Source organism: Zootoca vivipara, chromosome 14 (assembly GCF_963506605.1).
Source record: "Zootoca vivipara chromosome 14, rZooViv1.1, whole genome shotgun sequence".
Classification (NCBI taxonomy): Eukaryota; Metazoa; Chordata; class Lepidosauria; order Squamata; family Lacertidae; genus Zootoca; species Zootoca vivipara.
The window spans coordinates 35,418,596-35,425,039 of NC_083289.1; the positions used below are offsets into that span (position 1 = coordinate 35,418,596).

The 6,444-nt window shown below is 47.2% G+C and overlaps 1 protein-coding gene across 1 annotated transcript in view; it reads right to left on the reverse strand.

Annotated features, from left to right (window-relative positions):
* Positions 1-6,077, reverse strand: part of FBXL16 (F-box and leucine rich repeat protein 16) — a 57,748-nt gene extending 51,671 nt beyond the window's left edge. Inside the window, exon 1 of the mRNA XM_035132301.2 lies at positions 5,630-6,077. The gene's annotated coding sequence lies outside the window, so the exon portion shown is untranslated. The remainder of the gene's footprint in view (positions 1-5,629) is intronic.
* Positions 6,078-6,444: the final 367 nt, after the last annotated feature.

The window sequence follows — 6,444 nt, forward strand, 5'->3', positions numbered from 1 at the left end:
AGGGACCCCTGACCATTAGGTCCAGTCGTGACCGACTCTGGGGTTGCGGCGCTCATCTCGCATTATTGGCCGAGGGAGCCGGCGTATAGCTTCCAGGTCATGTGGCCAGCATGACAAAGCCACTTCTGGCAAACCAGAGCAGCACACAGAAACGCCGTTTACCTTCCCGCTGTAGCGGTTCCTATTTATCTACTTGCATTTTGACGTGCTTTCGAACTGCTAGGTTGGCAGGAGCTGGGACCGAGCAACGGGAGCTCACCCCGTCACAGGGATTCGAACCGCCGACCTTCTGATCAGCAAGCCCTAGGCTCAGTGGTTTAACCACAGCGCCACCTGGGTCCCGTCCCAGATTCTTGATTTCCTATTCTTAAACTTTTTCATTCATGCACTGCTCCATTTTATCTATGGTATATAGTTTCAATTCTGGTTTTATTTACCTTTTAAAAGACATTTTATTCCATTGTATATATATATATTCCGGTATATTAAATTTATTTTTATATTAGTCAGATTTAAATAGAGAGAGATAAATAAATAAATAAATGCATTTCTGCCCAAAGGTGTGCAAGAATAAGGACTCCCAGTCCAGCGCTTCTGAGTGAATCACTGTGCTGCCTGGACCCACGTCTGCACTGGAAACAGGAAGAACTGGGGCACTGACTCATGCCTGATCTCCTCTGAGTGTGGCTAATCTTGCTACCTCTCTGCAGCAGGTGTGATTGGGTCATCCAATCACACCTGATGCAGAAAACCAAGAATATAAACATGAGAATATAAAAGGAGCCCCATTGGATCAGGCCAATGGCCCATTTGGTCCAGCATCCTGTTCTCACAGGGGTCAACCAGGTGCTCCAGTGGGAAACCCACAAGCAGGACCCAAGCAAAAGAGCACTCTCTCCTCACTTGCAATTCCCAGCAACTGGTATTTAGTGGCATACGGTCTCTGACAGCAGCCGTGGTACCCAGGTATCATGATGGTTTAGGAACGTTAAGAAGAGCCATGCTGGGTCAGGATCCTGCTGTCAACATGACCAGCGGAGATTTCTATGTGAAAGCAGGGCTTGAGCACAACAGCCATCTCCTCACTTGTGATTCCCAGCGACTGGTCTTCAGAGCAGTGGTGGCAGAGCATAGCCATTGTGTCTAACAGCCTTCTCCATGAACTTCTCCAATTGTCTTTTAAAGCCATCCAATTGGGTGGCCATCGATATATCTGGTGGGAGCAAAAAATATAGCTTTAACTATGCACTGTTGTATGTCTTGAATCCTCGGATGTCCACTGTAAGAGAGGGAGAACTTTTTTCTCTCTATCTACTTTCTCCACACCATATATAATTTCATAAACTTCTACCATGTTGCCTTTTTTAAATCTTTTTGATGAACTTAAAAGTTCCAAATGCCACAACCTTTCCTCTAGGAGAGTCGCTCCATCCCCTGATTCATCACCTAGAGAATCATGTGCGCACGCACACCAAATTCTGAAGAACTTTTAGCATTTGTGCCATTTAACATTTTCTTAAAGGGATCCCCACAATGTCCCCACAGGGAGCATTTGAAGGTAGGGTGGTCAGTTATGCATTAGCAAAAGAAAAGGAGTAAGTCACTGGAGATAGAAGGAAGTGCTTCTTCATGCAGCGCATAGTTAAACTATGGAACTCACTGCCACAAGGGTCCATGATATGGCCACCAACTTGGATGGCTTTAAAATAGGATTAGACAAATTCCTGAAGATGAAGTTGATCAATGGCTACTAGGCACAATGACTATGTTCTTCCCCCATGATCAGTTGCTGGAAACTATGGGGTGGGGCAGCTGTGCTCTTGTGCAAGTCCTGCTTGCAGGCTGCCCACAAGCATCTGGGTAGCCACTGTGAGAACAGGACGGTGGGCTAGATGTGCCATTGGCCCCGTGCAGCAGGCCCTTCTTACATTCTTATGAGAGTCATGTATAATGAATGGTCGGCTTGGGCCTTCAGATTCCTCCTGAAGAGCCACCTTCCCTGTGAACCTTTTCGCACAGCCTCCCGCTTCCCACATCCAACTGAGCCTGCAGCCAAACCTCAGCACATGCAACTGAAACAAGCCGATATTCCTCCCTCCATTTATTCTGGCTGCACTTCCCTCCTGTTTGTCGGTTTAGATCAGGTGTGGTGAACATTAGGCCCTCCAGATGTTGCTGAACTACTGCTCCCATCAGCCCTAGCAAGCATGGTCAATGGCCAGGGATGATGGGAGTTGTAGTTCAGTGAACATCTAGAGGGCCAAAGGTTCCCTCCAACCCTGATTTAAATTGGAAGGTCCTCAGGGCAGGGATCTGTCACCTGCTACTCTGGCAATATAAATGGATGAAAATCCTTGGTATGATAAGGAGGCTGCCCTTTTACAGACATCAGAGCGTTCCTAAATTCATTTGTGAAATATTTCAGGATACACAGTCACACAGTACAGTACCAACATTGCTACCTTTTAACAACTTTTTTTCTTTTTTTTCAAGTGAGGAAACAGCTGTGTGCAAAGCAGGAATTTTCCAGATGTTTTCTCCACTAACAACCCAAAACAACAACCTCCTACAGGAGGCAGTGATGGCCACCAACCTGGATGTCTTTAAAAGAAGACTGGGCGAATTAACAGAGGAGGTCACTTATGGCTACTAGCCAGAATGGCTATGTTCTGCCTCCATGATCAGAGGCAGGAATGCTTCTGAGTACCAGTTGCTGGAAACCACAGGAGGGGAGAAGGTTCTTGTGCTCGGGTCCTGATTGAGAATTTCCCCACAGGCACCTGGCTGGCCATTGTGAGAACAGGATGCTGCACTAGACGGGCATTGACCTGATCCAACATTGCTCTTCTTATGCCCTCCAGAAGTTTTGAGCTATTGCTTTCATCAGTCCCAGATAGAAGCTGCCACCCTAAACCTCTGGAGGGAACCAGATTATGAAAGCCTAGCTGAGGGCTTCTCCATACCTCCCTTTGCCCCACCATTTTCTTCCTGGGGAAACCCGATTGTTTGCATTGCATTGGAACATATGGCCATTGGGTTTTCCATGGATTTTCATTTGTTCTGATTTCGTGCTAAGGAGAGGGTTGTCCCGGGGAAAGTGTCACAGCAAAGGCAAAACCACTTGGACCAGTGCCTAGAAAGTGGGGGTCAAGTGTGAAACTGCTTGGAGCTAAGCTTTTTAGGCATGGGACAAGCAGAAATGTGGGCGAGCTCTTACACAGAGTGAAGCAAACACCTAACAACCCAGCATGCTGAAACTGAACCTTGGGTGACCCCTTGCCCATCTTTCTAATGGCAGGCATGGATCCCATGGAAAATAGTTTCTTTGAGCATATGCAAAATGTTTTGTTTGCCACTACTGTACTGAGAATAGCCACAGCCAGCTCCCACATGTCTGGGCTTAGCGATTATGGATTTCCAACACAGCAGGCACAATTTAGCCAGGGAATGGCCATTTTTAGAACAGAAACAGTGAAGAACACAGCCCACCATAATCTGCTCATTGTTTCTGTTATTATGGGGAATCAGCATAGCTAAACTTGCATGACTACCAGCAGCCCAGTTTAGTTAACAACTGCGGCATCTTTCAGTGCTAAATTAAGACCGAATTATTATCAGCTCTCTCTCTCTCTCTCTCTCTCTCTCTCTCCTTCACAATGTTTACACCACAACCCTCTTTTCATATCAGAATTCAGTTCTCAAACAGAGAGGGCAGCACCTCTGCCATATGCCAGGATGTTTTTCACCAACCAGTGGAATTTCCAACTGACCAGAAAATAAAAATGGCCTAGGCTGTTCTTCTGCCTTTTACGGCTGCTTCATGCAGGTATCAGCAGGTGAAGCTTTTGGAGTGCAAGGACACACACCTGTTCATCTGACAACATCTGTGGCTCGGCTCCAGCTATTGGGAAAGGTGCAGGAGCAGAGGCTAGAAAAAGAGTTGGCAACTCTACTGACTTTTGGCAGAGGTAGGGAGAGAAACACATCTCACCAACTGTCACACTCATAGAACAAGAGATCAAGATTTTCAGGACAGAGCACACACGTTGGAGCCTCCAAAATAGTCATTTTAGAAAGAAACCAAGCCCCAGATTCAATGAGAAAACAGCTCTCCAGCTAGCCACAGACCATTCTCTTAAGCATGGGAAGGAAGGAAGCTGCAGAGACATCTTTCAAACAACACAACCCTCGCATCACCAACCCAGAAATAAATCCACTGCATTTCGAAACAATAACAGGCAAGCCAAACAGCATCCTGCTGAAGTCTGCCATTGGTGTTTCCTCTATGGCTGCTGATCAGTACAGTGCCATTCCAAATCTCGGCTCTTGGCAGTCTCTAGGCAGAACCCCCAAGAAGACTATTTGCTCTTTCTGTGTGCATATATATATGGGAAGGGGAGCTTATGATAGTGCTGCCACTTTTTAAATAATAAAAAAAACCAACCCTTCTGGTGTGTCTTTAACAGAACCCTGAAAAAAATGTAACAGGTGACACTTTCCTGGGTCATTTCTTGTTCTGGGCCAGTCAACCTGTTTTTATTTTTATTTTTGTATCAGTTGTTCTTAGGGGGAAAGCATAGGTATTGGGGGGGGGGGAGGTCCAGAAAATTAAATTTGTGCAGACCAAATCTGTGCATGGAAATAATTCTTGACGAGTTCAGTGGAGCTTACTCCCAGGTAAGTGTTCCTAGACCCACATAGAAGTAGATATATATGACATCAAACAAAAATGCTTGTAGTATTATTATTATTTCTTTTCTTAAACAACAACAACAAAATGTTTTTCAACCAGGATGGAAGGCAAGAGACCAAAGAGCAGGGCCCACTTCTCTTTCCACTGGGCAGAGAAGCAAAATCCAAAACAGTCAGGTCAGGTTCACCCTGTTCTCTTTCGCCCAGTCTACCTTCTTTCCAAACTAAGAGATCCACGTGGGGCCCAAAAATCAACCATCTCACTGCCACATCCTCTCGGCCAGCCCAGATGGGGATCAGGAAATGGCGCCATCAAGACACCCCCCCCCCAAAAAAACCCCACATGAATCACAACAGCAGCAACACACACACACACCGCTCCCCGAAAAAGAATGACAACAACAACAACAGTGTTACCCACTCAACACCCAGCCTCTCGATGAGATTGCCTTGGTAGCGATCCACTAAAATTTCCATTCAATGCAGCAAACCAAAACTGAGGGAGGGGAGTGTTTGAGCAGGAGGGGTCAAGCACCCCCCCCAATCTAAAAACAACCACCACATAGGCTGCCAGTCTATATTTGAGTATCTGCCGGAGACAGATAGAAACACAGAGTCGGATCCCTGTTAAGCAAAGCAAGGAGGTTTGTCCTTATGTAACACTAGGTTTGAGATGCTCTGATCTTCATTGAGGAGGGATGTAATTACAGCCCCTGGATGGTCTCTCCCTTGGTGGTGCAAATGCAAGAAAAACCCTCTGGGTGGGATGCCGGTCCTACAGACATCAATACCTGGTGGGAAGGTATTCAGGGGAGGGAGGGAGAGTGTGCGTGCGAGAGAGAGAGAGAGAGAGAGAGAGAGAGAGAGAGAGAGAGAGAGAGAGAGAGAGAGAGATTTGTGCTGTAATGGATTAAATACACAGATGCAGCATGCTTACCTCCAGGAGAGTCGTCTTAGCTCATGCCATGCCTTCCGCACACAGACGGCCTTTTCATGTAAAGAAGAGAAGCATCAGGGACCGGATGGACGGATGCCAGAGGTGGTGGTGGTGGGGACAGCAAAGAGGAGGCGAAATCTCCCTTGTTTTCCAATCCAGCCTGATGGAGAACCTCCACCAGGGAACCTTCTCCCTTCTCCCCTCTCCTCCAGCACACAAACCTCCTGCTCCCAGCCTGCTCAGAGGAGAATCCACGGCTGGTCTCTGTTGTTTTCAGAAATGGAGATGGGAGACAGAGGGAGGGGGGAGAGACAGAATAATACTAACAACAACAACCTGGGTGGGGGGATACTCAGGGAGATGCATCCCACCAGATCAGGATGAATGGAGCTGCAGAAGAGGTGGCAGCGATGGGAAAATAGGCGTCCCTTCTTTTCTCTCCTCCTCCTCCCCCCCCCTCAGCAAAAATCAAGAGATGGTTATCCAGAGTGCGGGGAATGAAAGATGCTGGCATTGGTTCTCGTTCTCTCTCTCTCTCTCTCTCTCTCTCTCTCTCTCTCTCTCTCTCTCTCTCTCTCTCTCTGCCTGCTTCCCTCCCTCAACACACACTCACATGCACACACACAGGCTTGCAGACATGTTCATGCACGCACCCTCAAGTGTCGTAGAGCAAAGCCAGTTAAAGAGGCACGGCTGTTATTATCAATAATGCATGACTGCAGGCCGATGAGTCCCATCTCTCTCCCCCCTCCACCTCTGCACACTCACTCACACAGAGAGATATACACACCGCTCCTGGCTTGGATCCTAAAGAG